General features: G+C 33.4%; 1 long non-coding RNA gene across 1 annotated transcript; it reads right to left on the reverse strand.

The window, feature by feature from the left end:
* Window positions 1–9113: 9113 nt before the first annotated feature.
* LOC127710981 (uncharacterized) lies at window positions 9114–10288 on the reverse strand. Its single transcript, XR_007986433.1, has 2 exons — window positions 10197–10288; window positions 9114–9253 (listed from the first exon to the last, which is right to left on the reverse strand). It is a non-coding gene; the product is annotated as an uncharacterized LOC127710981 (long non-coding RNA).
* Window positions 10289–16840: the final 6552 nt, after the last annotated feature.

Below are 16840 nucleotides of genomic sequence, written 5' to 3' on the forward strand. Positions count from 1 at the left end.
TAATGTGACTGCAACAAAGGAACATCAAAGAGCAAGTCATCATGTTGTCAGATTGTAAATACATGACTGCTACAATCAAGAAACCCGCATCTTCTCTCTAAATTAAAGCAGTTATTTATTATATAAAGATGAAGCTATTCAAAATTGAAAAAAGATATAATTGTGTCTATAACGAGTTTATTTATATCTCATACTTAATTTTACCTTCCATGGAAGTAATCTCTTATCATAACCTAAATTATTCTGTACATTTTTTAGTTTCCCAAAAAAAGACAAATATACGTTTCCTCATAATTTTGTGAACTCTTATAAGCAATTCTCAGCCAGGTGGTTAAACTAATTTTTACAACATATGGGTTAAATTTTTGGGGTATTTGACTAATACTAATAGTTTCAGGTGCTGTAATTGGTAGGTTATGCATTATGACATCGCATGATTGGTAGCTTATACATTATGACATCATATAATTGGTATCTTATATATTATGACGTCACATAATTTGTAGCTTATACATTATAACATCACATAATTGGTGGCTTACATATTATGACATCACATGATTAGTAGCTTATATATTATGACATCACTTCATTGGTAGCTTATTCATTATGACATCACATGATTGGAAGCTTATTCATTATGACATCACTTCATTGGTAGCTTATTCATTATGACATCACCTCATTTGTAGCCTATTCATTACGACATCACATAATTTGTAGCTTATTAATTATGACATCACATAATAGGTAACTTATTCATTATGACATCGCGTGATTGGAAACTAATTCATTATGACATCATATGATTGGTAGCTTATTCCTTATGACATCGCATGATTGGTAGGTTATTTATTATGACATCACATGATTGGAAGCATTTTCGTTATGACATTGCATGATTGGTAGCTTATTCATTATGACATCGTTTGATTGGTAGCTTATTCATCATAACATCACATGATTGGTAGCTTGTTCATTATGCCATCAGGTTACTAGCAGATTCGCTAAGAACATACCATTCTTGTCTTGATCGGTCATGGGTTTTTAAACAAATATACAAAAAATTACATATGGGACAAACATATTCAACCTCTGTTAGCTCATATATATCACAATATGTTTCTACTATCAGTAATTCAACTTCAGATTTAGACATAGTCGCATGTTGAAAATTAAAAATTAAAATACCTTTAGTTCAGAAATGTCGCAACTCGCCAACAACAGAAGAATTGTCTTTATTTGATACTCACCTTTTTGGACAGCTTGCCTGTAAGATTTTAAAAAATCGATTAAAGCAAATAACGCTTAAAAATTATAAAAAGTTAACATGTAAAATGATTTGTTGTATTAATTTGTGCACAATCAGATATTTAAACTGCCAATTCTCAAAACAAACGAGAATTAAGTACAACATACCTTCACCTTTACTCATAACGTTATTCAGAACGGTAGGATTAAAAATACAGTTGTTGATATCTTTTACCTTTGTTAACGATTCCGCTATAAAATTCTTGGTATGAAATAATGTTTTCAATCACTACATGTCGAATTATTCTTCAATGGAGTGTCAATGGACAGTTATTCCAACATAGTAAGGAAATTTAAATAAAACACTGAAAATTCCCATGTAATATTAAAAAATTTAAACTTCAAATGGGAAATCATGATTGAACAGAGAAAAGGCTAGTGGAATCATTGAACATGATTTAAACAGAAAACTAAATGAAGATTCATGTCAGGTGTGAACAAAAGAATGAACAAATTGGTGTTCTTACTAGTTCTCCTTCTTTGTCTCAGTAACTAAAGCACCATTAGTTGTCAAGGGTTTATGTAAGTACTTTGAAGAAGATTCGGACTAACTTTGATCTAACTTGTTCGATAGGCTCTGGGGTAGTCTAAGATTTTACAAAAAGTAGTAATAGATCGACGACCGAAGTCAGGTCTTATTGTCTATGTTTGTAAGAGGAGTTGTATTCAATTACGGTGATTGTTTTATCAAAAAATAATTCGAAAAAATAATTATTATTCATATTGTGTGTTTGAAAAGGTGCGGATCAAAGGGTTCTTTCCAATACCGAGGTAGTTTCAACAAAAGCTTATGATAAACCATTTTATTTTACTATTGCAGTATCTTTTTCGCTTCCGCAACATTATTTTGTTCTTAATTAAGAATAAAACATTTTTTAAGAATCAATAAATATCCTGTCATTTGCGATGGTCATAGCGAAATGGGGGTAAATGCCTACCTTTGAAATCGTCAATATTCATCGCAATAGCATACCATCAATATTGGTTTGATAATGATAGTTTTTCAAACTAATAAACGATACGTAATGTTAAAAGTAGTGTAAAATCTAACTTACAATTAAAATTTTCAGATATGTCTTAATTTTGAGAGAGAGAAATACTTCTTGAAATATATCGTTCGGTCTAAATACGGCATACTAACTGATTTTTCATTGAGAATATACTTATATTGATAACACAATTTCCGTTTTGATTTTTGATTTTACTTAAATTTTGATCCAATTGATATTATAAAGTAACAATAAATCTTGAGATATTTGTAAGTTGTTTATTGCTCCACAAGTGACAAATCAGCCATTTACATTTAAGTACGTGGTTGAGTTCACTACATGTAAGAAAACATGATTTTACTACCATTTAGTTAGAATACAAACCCAAAGAGTGAATGCGGCATACAAATAAATATTAATCTATATTAATAACATTAACGATACCACTTTTACTTCACCAGATGTCTCTTCGGTGATGCTCGAGGCAAAATATCTTAAAATCTAAAACATAATACAAAGCTTAAAATGCTGATCAAACCATAAAGGACCTAAAATATAGCCAAATTAAGCTGTGCTGAATGTATAAATATCCTTCCTTCCTTTCAGAACGGAGATTTAATGTTTTACATATAAACCTTGTTGAGGCAGAATGTTCGATATCAGTATGCTAACAAAGGTCCGTAGGTGGGTTGTGATATGTAAACTTTGTCCCAATCAAACATATTCTCTATTTTCCAGTGGCATATACAATGTCTCGCCTTGTTCCGTGATGACATACTTCGCCATAACAAACGTCCCTTTTTAAGATGGCGATGTTTCTTTTGTCGCGCCCTATGGTGTGTACATTTTATAACTTAAGGAGATGTGGTATGATTGTGAATGAGACAGCAATCCCCAAAAGTTCAAATGAAGTGGATGTAAGCAATTATAGGCAACCATACGGCCTTCAACAATGAGAAAAACCCATACCGTATAGTCGGCTATTACTGTGCTTATTCAGTGGGCTTTGGGGTATCTCAATAGCAATGGCTATCTCAATAGCAATGGCTATCTCAATAGCAATGGCTATAACAGTTTACAAAATTGCAGTTTAAATTCTTCTCCAACAAACTGGTCAACTGGTAAACTATGTTAACAAATTGCTTGAAAAGATGTTAGTATTGAGTGAGTGCAGTGAAATAAAAAGTAATACTTACCGTCCAGCTCCAGTTAGTTGATGTCTATGTCATGAATTTCAAACAAAATACTGACTTACTATAATATGAGTCACTGGTTTAAAAAGGTCTAACTTTGACATGAAAACTTCTATCACACCAAATTTGTTTTACTAAAGCCTTTTCGTATACAGCAAACTGGTTTAAAACAATAAAGCTCATGCCTAACTCATTAAATATAGATTCTATGTGGTTTATCCACTTGAAATTCACTACATGATTGCTTTTTAAACATAGCATTAACTTGTTTAAAGTACTGCTAAGTTTATTTTCATTTAATACTAGTTTACTCCAAAAAGAAATCATCTTCAATTTGACCCGAAATATAACAGATATGAACCAACAACAATCACTGAACTACAGGCTCCTGACTTGAGACAGGCATATAAAGAATATGGCGGGGTTAAACATGTTTGTGAGCGCTTAACCCTACCCCTAACCTGGTGTTGTACGGTTTGCTGGAATACATTCTATTGTAACCTTGCATTAATATAAAAGTTACTTTTACAGGGTTTCAGATAGCACAGACTTGTGGATACCTTCAAAAACGTTTACAGACAATAGCAGCATCTTAGTAAATATATTGTGATTCTTGCAAAAAAAAAATATCATTTGTTAATTCTCATTCGAAATTTTTTTGTAATTTCGTTAATGAAAAATTGATATATTCAAATTCGAGAAAGTTCTTACTTCTTTAAACAGCAAGGGATACAAAAATACATTCTGATGGTCTGACTTCTAAAACAAATACGGATTTCAATTCATGTTAATGGAGTAAGTTCATGCGACCAGTTAGGAGTGCTGTTTCTGATTTTTTTCTTGACCAGTAGTATTCTATGAAGGGCCGTTCGGGTCATAAATCATTTTGTTACACGTACGCTAGAGGTACGCGTAACAGGTCGTTCACGTACCCTAGAGATACGCGTAACACTTTGTTCACATACCCTAGAGGTACACGTAACACTTTGTTCACGTACACTAGAGGTACACGTAACAGTTTGTTAACGTATCCTGGAGGTACGCGTAACTGTTTATTCGTGCAGCTAACAGAAAACCTGTCAGTCCTTTCCCTGAATAATCGATTATCTGTGTGAACATCATTTCATTATCCAATCAAACCCGATTATATAGATTTTTGCCAAAATTTGCAGGTTTTCGTTATCACAGATAAAAGATAATCACACATGAAGAAACAATTCAGTTCTGACAGTATGTCTACTTGAAAGCTACATTTTGAAGGGTCTTTTATTTCACTACAAAATCTGTAGGATGTTGCACCCAATATTCCTGATTTTTTAGCAAAATATTCCTGATGGAAGCTAATCATATTCAACAAATATAGCCTTTGTAAATAGTCGATACGGGTTTATATCGGCAGAGAGAATATATTGACCAAGGACGCAGACCTCAGTCGATATGCTCCTCAAGGTCGATATATAACCACCCGTATTGACTTCTTAAAAAGGCTATATCTGTTATATTATTAATTGGAATTTATGAATCTATTTTAAGTAACGTGCTGTTTAACCTGTACAGTATATTTTTTTGAACGACAAAATGCTAAATTTAGCACCGTTATATTATTAATTGAAATTTATGAATCTACTTTTAGTAATGTAGAGGGGTATTCTCCAGCAGACGAGTTCATTGTGCATAGGGTATAAAGGTTATTCCGCATACGTGAGCAAACAGTTACGTGTACCTCTAGGGTACGTGAACAATTAGTTACGCGTAACTCTAGGGTACGTGAACAAAGTGTTCCGTGTACCTCTAGGGTACGTGAACAAAGTGTTACGTGTACCTCTAGGATACGTGAACGACCTGTTACGCGTACCTCTAGCGTACGTGTAACAAAGTGAATTATGGCCCGAACGTATTCAACTGACAACAGTGGATACCTTACCTGGCTCCCTGCAGTAGGGAACAAATTTTGACCCTGCTTTTCAAAATTATGTGCCGTCGTTCCATTTCTTGTTATAAAAAAAAGAACATATTTAGCTACAGTTGCTTTTACTGATTGTTTTTCCTTTTGCTCCCAAAACATACAATATCAACATCAATTCTATATTAGCCATTCAGGACCGACTTTAAAGCACTTATAACTTACAAATAACATTCACCATTACACATTAAAATACATATAACCATTGCAAGTTTGTGTAATTGTAAATGTATAACAATAAACCCGTCGGACAAACTTGCATAGGTAAACTTCAAAAGCATACATTCATTCAAATTATTTCAAGTTTTAGTACTTAGTAAGTGAATGTAATTCTAGAACTATCTAGTCACTCAAACGTAAATCAATATTCTTAGTAGTACATATACTAACAAAGTACTAGTAAACTATTAGTATCTGCATCAGTTACCACTTTTGGGTCGATTGTAAGAAATGAAATCAATTACACAACAGAAGAACTTTTCCAATGGGTTAAAAGAAAACAATCCATAAAGATATAATCATTTCCAATCATTTATAATTTTTTTTAACTCGGCTATTATTTTTATGATTTGTTAAATATGTCTGCCTGTTTTTACTGTTCGAGTTTTTGCTTACCAATCAATGGTCCTGCTAGAGCGCATCCCCAATTGCAGGGTGAAGAACCACTGTCATGATTATGAAGGCTTGGTTTTGGAATTACCGTAAAACTACCTTTTTATACAAACAGTCTTTTCTTTTTAGTACAACTTTTAAACCATGAAAAGTAAGCGAAAAATAGGGACACTGTTTAAATACAGTTTCATCGACATTTTTCACATTTACGCAATTTTCTAAGCTGTCCACAATCAAAATTCCTGCTTAAAGATCAGTACCAATTCAAGCATCTTTTAACCTGTTTTTAACATTTATTTCATGCATACAACTAAATGATTTCAGCTTCCCAATTGTGAACTTTCCATTTCTATGTAGCAACATTCCAGCAGCGCCTGCATACGGAGTATATATCTCCCAATTGATACGATATTCACGGGCTTGTATTTCCTATCATGATTTCCTTGATAGAGGATTGCTGCTCACAAGGAAGCTATTAAACCAAGAGTTCCAGATGGTGAAGTTGAAATCATCCCTTCGTAAATTTTACGGACGCCATCACGAGTTGGTTGACCGTTATGGAATAACCGTTTCACAGATGCTATCGGATATGTTCCTTATGTCGTAACTACAATACCCTTCCCTTTCCACGAATGTGACCTACCGAATTAGACTATTTACCGGATTTGTAATAACATGAGCATCACGACGGGTGCCACATGTGGAGCAGGATCTGCTTACCCTTCCGGAGCACCTGAGATCACCCCCAGTTTTTGGTGGGATTCGTGTTGCTTAGTCTTTAGTTTTCTATGTTTTGTTGTCATCTGTACTATTATTTGTCTGTTTGTCTTTTTATTGTTGGCCATGACGTTGTCAGTTTTTTTTCGATCTATGAGTTTGACTGTCCCTCTGGTATCTTTCGTCCCTCTTTTAAAGAATCAGTTCTAGAACGCAAGGCTACAATTTTTGCATTAAAAAGAGATTGAAATTAAACAAAATGCTTTATTTTTCAGAATTTAGTATATGAAGGAAGGGGGCATGGACATTGCTTTTCCCTTTAAAAAAAAAGTGCAACAATCCTTGCTCCCTCCCTTCAGCTGTGAAATCAATTTGAACAAAATATTTATCCATTCATTCGATAAGGTTGACTCACGGTAAACGTTAAATGCAAACAACCATAAATTACAACTTAATAATGCATTAAATATAACTCGAATTTAATTTTCGGTAGATATAATTCAAATCAGATTATAAATTTATTAAAAACGATATTTTTTCCTCGGTAAAATATGTAATTACAACGGCAGCTGTTCAAAAGCTTTAATCAACAACAGTTTGCATTAGAAAAATAATTTGAAATATTTTTTAAGAATTTATTTATAAGTAACATATGGTTGTTTTATCATAATATATATTTATGAAATATTCAAATCATATAATTTTACATTGATTTTCCAGTTTAATAGAGATTTAATGAATTACTTGTCTTGTACTTTTAGATGGCTCATTTAAAGTACATGCATTTTTATTCGACATATAAATGTTGAAAGTAAAAGTTAACCAAGAACAGCATTTAACATGAAATGAAAGTTGATTATATAAAGGCAATTTGCAATCACAACACCGTGTATCCATCGGACGTAGCCCCCTTTGAATAAAACTAAGGCAAAAATGTCTCACTTTGGCCTTTAGGTGAATGCAGGTCAAACATTTCTGTAGACTTTGGCAAAATCCTCTTATAAGCACTTATATGTGTTAATGAATTCTACACAGGAGCTTTTCCGAAAGGTCTGAAACGAATGCTTTTGAACGTAAATGGAGTCTATGTTGTAAATTTTCTTCTCACATTTTAAATGGATTTTATGAAATTTGTATAGAAGCTTTTGCATACGCTGTTGGTAATTTTTAAAGGTTTCACAGTGAACAGTTCTTAAACATCCAATGAAAACGGAAAATAACAGGAAGAGACTACCCAGCAGGCACAACAACGTTGATTCAACATTGAATAAACGTCAGATTTCAACGTTGAATCAATGTTGAAAAGTAGTGTTGGATTGAAAATTGATATGACGTTGAAAACATAACGTTGATTCAACGTTAGCTTTCAACGATGAAAATAGGTTGAATTTTGGTCTAAATTTGGTCAGTGTATGTTGAAAAAAAGTCGATTGCTGGTTGAATTGTGGTTAGTGTATGTTGAAATCAGGTCGAATATTGGTTGAACTGTAGTAAGTGTACGTCGAGATCAGGTCGAATGCTGGTTGAACTGTGGTCAGTGTATGTTGAAATCAGGTCGAAAGCTCGTTGAACTGTGGTCAATGTATGCTGAAAACATGTCGAATGTTGGTTGAACTGTGGTCAGTGTATGTTGAAATCAGGTCGAAAGCTGGTTGAACTGTGGTCAGTGTATGTTGAAAATAGGTAGGATTTGGGTCCAGGTAGACTGTTTTAGGGTTAATTTAAGTTGAAACTAGAAATGTGGTCAATGTTGAGAATAGGATGTTGAACATTGGTTAAATTGAGGTTTGATAACAGCTGAAATCATTACCCCTTATTATATCCATCAATACCATTTTATGTGTAATAAAACTATCGCAAAACTATATGTACTAAGTGGGAGTAGTCATGCGTCGGTGGTTGATGTACACATGTAGTCTGTTGCAGAATTCAATATTTATGTCATTGAAATTTCTGCCTGTTCGAATATTTCCCTTTTTAAATTTCTTTACATTTTATGATCAAGTGGAAAATAAGTCTTTCTCTTTGTTTCGGTAATACTGGTAAGGAGACCACTCAGTTCTGAATCTGATGTTTATTATTCAAGACTTGACAAGAAGAACAGGAACAATTTATTAACCATGTTAACCTTACCAGGCATAGATAATCAGAAACTTTATTGTAGTGTCAGTTTGCATACATTTTTGTAACTTTATTTTTCTTTATAGACAGGATCTTGTTGTGCTTATAACTATTCTGTTAATACACAAAATATGTTTGTGACATAAAACAGTAATTATATAACAAGTTGCTCACATATGCATCTTACAATTTTAAACAAACACAAACTGAACAATTAATTTTATTTAAAAGTTTAGTCCTTCTGCTAGACACATTCCCAGATATAACAGGGGCATATTTTAGGTATCTTGCACAGTAGTTCCATATTGTGGTCTCTGTTGCACATAAGTCACTTGTAACTACAGCATCTGCAACAGAAAAAAACATATTGTGCTATCTTTATCATAACTTCGTAAATATCATTATGCAGCTCTAATAAAGAATACTACTATTATATGTGAACAAACTAGATATCATTGAGATGGGAGCCATCTCTGTGGGCCCCGCTGTGAATAATGTGCATTACATTTTTTTTTATCTTTACCATAGGACATGGGGTTATCAACTGAAACCAAAGTTTTTGACCTTGAACTTTGGCCTAGGAAGTTGTACATAAATTATGACACACCCTCTGGTGTTGGTTTATATACATGTCAAGTATAAACTTTGAAATCATAACGGTTCTCAAGATATAGAGCGGACACGATCTTTACCATAGGACATGGGGTTGTCAACTAAAACCAAAGTTTTTGACCTTGACCTTTGACATAGGAAGCTGTACATACATTATGACACGCCCTCTGGTGTTTGTTAATATACATGTCACGTACAAACTTTGAAATCATAACGGTTCTCAAGATATAGAGCGGACACGATCTTTACCATAGGACATGAGGTTCTCAACTGAAACCAAAGTTTTTGACCTTGACCTTTGACCTAGGAAGTTGTACATACATTATGACACACCCTCTGGTGTTGGTTGATATACATGTCAAGTATAAACTTTGAAATCATAACGGTTCTCTAGATATAGAGAGGACACAATGTGTTACGGACGGACAGACGGACAGACAGACTGATCACTATAGGGCGTCCGCCATTTGGCGGGGCCCTAATAATCTCTGTGCAATGCTATTGTTATTTCTTTAAACATCTATTGAGAGCGACCATGATTTTTTTTTAACTTGAGTTCAGACATGAGAAAATAAAAATATTTCTAAAAAAAAAACAAAGATTTTAGAGACAAAGTGACAAAATCTCACACAATTTGTAATATGGAAAAACAATGATATATATTGTGTCAATACTCACCTCTTATTATTTCAAACTAACTTGAATCACCGAAGGCATGTTTATTCTTTATACCCGGTAATATGTTATTTCCGACACGGGTTTATTTGTAACTCGGACATCTACAAAAAAAAAAAAATTATGTGCAGCATTTCTAAATTGTCAACTTCCTCTTTAACTTGAAAATAAAAAAAATCATATGTGTGAAACGCTTACAAAAGTTTGACTTCCAAAACCTTTCATAAATTGTTTGAAAACCTTATGGTTCAATTATTTTTATTGTAGCATGACGTTAAATTTGTCCTCCATAATCCAACAAGATTCTGGAATCAGTAGCGGATCCAGAAATTTTCATAAGGGGGTCCACTGACTGCATAAGGGGGGGCCGCTCCAGTCATGTTTCATTGATTCCTTATATAATCAACCATTTTTTCCCTCAAAAGGGGTGCCCGGCACCGTCCCCAGCTCTGCCTCTGAGAATCAATTTTATTTTATCTTAATTATAACTAATTTTAATCCTAAATTATAGTTTGAAGATCTCAGAATACGCTAATGGGGTTTCAATTTTATTTATCTTGACCGTCACTTATCTTGAGAAACAATAATGCACCACAGGCAACAAGATCTTGACAGTCACTTATCTTGAGAATCAATAATGCATCACAAGCACCGAGATCTTGACAGTCACTCATCTTGAGAAACAACAATGCACCACAAGCACCGAGATCTTGACAGTCACTCATCTTGAGATACAAAAATGCACCGCAAGCACCAAGATCTTGACAGTCACTCATCTTGCGAAACAATAATGCACCACAAGCACCGAGATCTTGACAGTCACTCCTCTTAAGATACAAGAATGCCCCTATATATACTTTTTTTTAGTGTTTCGGCAGATATATAAAGCTTTGGATGGTCATCTTAAGATGCTTGACTTTAATATAATTCAAAATAAATATAATTCCCGTATAATTAACTATATTAATATATATGTCTTTTTACATCTAAATTCTTCATCAATAGATACTTTCGGCATGGTTGCTAAACGCAAGAAGTAGTTCAACTTTGAACCTGTGTTTACATTTTTCTTCAAACTTCAATAAATTCCAGTACGTCTTTTGTGTTACGTCTTATTTAAGTTTACGTTAACATGCATATGGATAAAGTTTAGATATTGAAACTAAAGGAATATTTTTTATTTCCTTGATTTTTTTTTGCGCTGTAATAATTCAATACGGTCAACTGAAAGAACATCTTTTTCGACGTTATCATATAAACCACTTTGAAATTAGTCAGATCATTGTGTATTAATTTGTTATGGTCACACATGTTTCTTATCTGCCGTACTGCTTCATTAATAAATCCTCAGAATACATGCTGTGAGTGACATCTATTAATTCTGACCCAGAGAAAAGAATTTCTTTGTTTTAAATGTGTTGCGAGGTCAAGAATGCCATGTGTTGTAAATCTTTGACTTTTAATTATATCAACATATAAAACATGTAAAAGAACATATGTGAACTTCAATAATTGATCATCATTATTTGCAAGACGAATAAATTCTTCAATTTCATCCGATGTTCCATGATATATTTTGACTCCACCCTCCCAATATCTGCAATGATAGAATTCTTTGCCATACGATTTTGTTTTTAATTACCTAATAATTGTTCATAAACACACTCCCCCTTTTTCAAGTCTTTACATAATAAGTTGCCTCACCCAATAAATGTACAAATATATCTTAAGGTCAACATTGATGTTCCCAGAGACCTAAACAATATGTGTGTATCTTATCTGCTGGAATATGACAACTACGTGTATAATTATAAATTATTTCTGATCTGCTTAAATCACTATACTCATATAGTTACAGCTACACAATTGTATACATTAAATTATCAGTTATATCAAATCAAACAATAAATGAAAATTATACTTACTTTGCACTGCTGAGAGCAACTGTTAACTTGATGTGATAATCAAATTGGCGCAAATAAATTTGAAATGTCGGCCTCATACGCATGCGCCAATCAGAAAAAGATATCCGTTTCGAGTAATTATAATATTTTTATCGCAATTTAAAGATTAATTTATATATGCAACAGTAATAACTGAATTTATTCAAAAACATCAGTAAACCAATATAAATAAAAAGTGATTATTTTAGCTAAAAGGACTATACAAAGTTGGTTCAATCTCATCTTGAATGATACTTTGGTCGACACTTAAAGTCATCAACCTTAACTAAACCTTTTATCAACGTTATATTTTCAACCAATTAAAGCATTGAAGGCATCAACTCAAATCAATGTTGATTCAACGTTGAAAGTTCAACGTTGATATTTCTAACCACAGATCAACGTTGATTCAACAACGTGATTTAAACGTTGATAGGATTGACGTTGATACAACGTTGATTTTACGTTGATCAACGCTACAACCAAATTTCAACATATTTTCAACGTTGGTTCAACGTTGTGTGCCTGCTGGGTACATATTCCTGACTTGGTACGAGCATTTTTCAGAGAAATTGCTGTAGAACCTGTTGCTGTGTCGAACCTTATATTTTTATGACAGCCGATTATAGTTCCGGAATTCTGAGAGAAAAAAATTACTCGGAGACTTGATAAAAAAAAAAGTTGAAAGAGAACCATCTCCAAAATACTATCACCAGGCAATAAGAATTTGTCATGGTGAGTCAAAGTATCTTTATAATTGAATATGCAGTCCTGTGGTTGTTTCAAAATGGACAAGGGCGTTGTCCGATAAGACATTGACTGATTATCTTCTTTTCTATTTCCCATAAGTTGAAGACGACTGAACAACATCTCCTTGGCAGCATGTCACGTGAAAGGAGTAATATATACCACCTACGCAAGTTAGTATAATGCTGCTAAAAAGTGGACAGAGTAAAAACGTTTCTTTTGACATTAAGGTGCCGGTCTAATACTGAAGTTGCTTCTAGAGTTAAAGTCGGGATAAGTAACAACGAAAGTCAATGCGACAGAGGGAACTGTAGTCGGGTTTTTTCATTCTCCCATTCTAGATGAAAAAATAAGTTTAAAGTACTTTGTTGTGAAGTCCTACTTTCTTACATACTTATATTGGTCGAATTACCTTTCGATTGATTTAATACTAAAATAGCAGCGTCATAATAAATAACGTACAAAATAAATGATTTGTGTTATACAAATGTTGAATCTCTCGAACTAATTAAATATACAGTAAATATACAGAAAAAATACGAAAGCATAATCATTAAGCAACACTTACCCAACCCAAACTCGTAAAGATAAAAATATGTAAACGTATGTTCCTATATTCCGACCTTGGACCAAAAGACTAGTCCCAGATCCTGATATAGACAGTAAAGTGTGAGCTTTTACTCCATGTTGAACACTGTGTCGTTGAGATGATGAGCATCAATAAAAGCGCGGCTCCTTTACTTTCAAGTGTATGACAGAATCCTATTTTTTCCAAAAATGAAGCTCTTATTTTATCACAGCCTGTAGATTATAAATCCATCGCTAACAATGGATAACGAACAATTATAACATGTTGACTTATATATAGGTTCAATCATTTCCAACAATTACACTTTTTCAGGACACAGACCAAGGATTACAAAGGATGCTCATGAAAGAGTATACATTATATTTTTATCCGTTTATTTTTGCCACTATCTATATATATATATATATATATATATGCCCCGTAAGATTTATATATAATTCGTCTAAACAACAGCCCAACAATGTTAGATCTGTAAATTTGCGGAAGCAATTTTTTTTTTGTTCTTCCCGGCCGGGATTCGAACTCATGCTACTGAGATATCGTCGCACTAAATCGCCTTGCACTGTGCCCGACGCGCTAGACCACTCGACCACCTAGGCTCTATATAAATAAAGCTTTATATATATATGGCCTTCCAAATACCGTATATATAGTGGTGGTATAATCAGTAGATATACACTTGGATGATATTACCAGTTTTATATATTGGTTGCTGACAACAACCTGATATCAGCATAGTTTACATGTGTTTTGTTTATTTTAATCTGTCTTTCCACTATCAATCTAAAGTTATAAACCTCCTGAATAATTGCTTGAAAAAAAGCGGTCACGAGGTTTTAACTTCGCATTCTTTTATACATGTATGCATTTCCTATCATGATTTCCTTGATAGAGGATTGCTGCTGACAAGGAAGCATTTAAGCCAAGTGTTCCAAGTGGTAAAGTTGAAATCATCCCTTCGTAATTTTTACGGATGCCATCACAAGCCAGTTGACCGTTTTAGAATATCAGTTTCACAGATGACGACGGATATGTTCCAATTGTCGTATTCACAATTCTGTCTTCTTTTCCTCGAATGTGACCTACCGAATTGGACTTATTACCGGGTTGGTACTTACATGAGAAACACGACGGGTGCCACATGTGGAGCAAGATCTGCTTCCCCATCCGGAGCACCTTATATCACCCCCAGTTTTTGTGGGGTTCGTGTTGTTCAGTTTTTAGTTTTCTATGTCGTGTTTTGCGCACTGTTGTTTGTCTTTTGGTGGATTTTCGTTTTTTTTTTTTTTTGCCCTCGTTTACGACCTATGAATTTGATTATCCCTTTGGTATCTTTCCCCCGTTTTTATGCTGAATAATAGCGTGAAATGATAATAGCACATATACATTTCGTGCGTCCGAAGCGCTTTTATGGATTTACCTTCACCAGGAACATCAAACATAAACATTTGAAAATAAGGGATGTAAAAATACGTGGAAATATGAAAAAATAGCAGATACGAATTTTGGAATTCGTATTCCGTCATTGACAGTGCCAATATAGCTAATTTCAGCGGAATTGTCTAATAAGATAAATAGTTTGCAAAAAAGTAACATTATCAAATCTGATAAAAAAATAAGATTTGACCGAATATGAAATACTTTTTGGTGATCTTGTGTATATGTTACAGGCATTTTCTCAATTAAGGCATTTTGTAAAATGCCTGAAAACTTTAGACATTTTCTAAAATGACAGTAAGATTTAGGCAATAAATTCAACAGAATTATCTAAAATTCCCACAAGTACTGAACTAGACAATAATTTGTTATTACATAAAATATTTGGATGACAGGTTATGTTGCACATTTGTCCTGATTTTTTGGCAATTATATCCACGGCCGACACTCGGCTAACCGAGAGATTGGTCGGTTAATTTATATTGAGTATGCGGCTATATGGGCGGTTGGTCTGTTAATCGGGTCGGTTATACGTCTGTTAAGAGTAAAACGCACAATTTAAATGTTCAACTCTGTTAAATATACAGATTTTTGGCATATTATAAGAACCAAATAAAAAAAAGAAAAGTGTCTGACAAAATGATATCTATCATAGAACATTTTCCACCTGTAAAAACATTTCATAGTCTGCGCAAACTTCAGTAAAACTAAAAGGCGTCGCGCAAGTATGTGGTATTTATGCTTATACGCATAGCAACTGTTTTAATAAAAGGCGAAACAAACAATTTTAGATATCATTTAAAGAACACAAAATAGTACTTTGGTTCTAAAAAATAAATTGGCATTAGTAAATATTTCATAATTGTAATATAACGTGAGTAATACCACGTTTTAGTGACTATTAGGGGAATAAAGTCTGTTAATGGGTTGGACAATTAAAATTGTGTCAGTTAAGAGTTATTTAGCCACGACAATAGTTTTGTAACCTTTATAATTTCCGATTAAAAAGTTAAGAATGAGATGTTCTTGAGTAAAAAAAAAATTACAATACGGTGCAACAGTATCCTTGTAGTAAGAGCATTTTTATTTTGACTTTCTTTGCATTTTATTGAAAGGTGTGTCACTGCAATATAGCGTGATATGGATTGGCCGCTGGAATATGCATGAATTTATTAACGTTTTCAATCAGCCTTGATTTTTGTGTCTGTTCAAAGAAGCACGTTAAAAAATCCGACTGAAAGTGTCTGTCTTATACAACACCGGGTACATATAACGTGCTGTCGTTCTCATATTGACATGATATTTGCCACTGGACGTAAAACCCTAATTCGTCAGCATCATCCAATTGGTTCTTTTGTTCTATTACTTAATCATATGTTGTTTACAAAACATTCTAAAGAAGTAAATGGAAAGAAGCGAATGCAGCTACATTTGATTATTTTAAGTTTTAATTCATTTTATTCCGTTTAGTTCCTATCTACATAAGTGCAGAGGAGTACTGCAGTTGTGAGCTTGTAAAATTCTAGCATTTGTCACCAATTTGAGTACATCGCAATCCGTTACTGTTTCAACCACCCCTCCCCCTGAAATTTTGTTTTGTTTGCACTTTACAATATTTACTGAGCTATCAGATTCAGCGGTTGACAGGAGGCCAATGTTTATCGGACTCCAGTCTCAAATAACATAAAGTGATATACAGTAAAAAAATTGCAAAGCATATATATAGATATTGTTGTCTATACTATTAATTTAAAAATAAGGAGATGTGGAATAAATGCCAAAATTGTTTTAACAATCATCTTGGAGGGTCTAAATAGTACAAAGTCTGTTCATGTCTGTATTCTTAAACAATTTTTATTTTTCTCTCTTTTTTAGCAATGCATCACTCTCTACTGTCCTTATCTATTATTCTATATTCTGCGTCTCCATCC

Source organism: Mytilus californianus, unplaced genomic scaffold (assembly GCF_021869535.1).
Source record: "Mytilus californianus isolate M0D057914Y unplaced genomic scaffold, xbMytCali1.0.p SCAF_1, whole genome shotgun sequence".
Taxonomy (NCBI): Eukaryota; Metazoa; Mollusca; class Bivalvia; order Mytilida; family Mytilidae; genus Mytilus; species Mytilus californianus.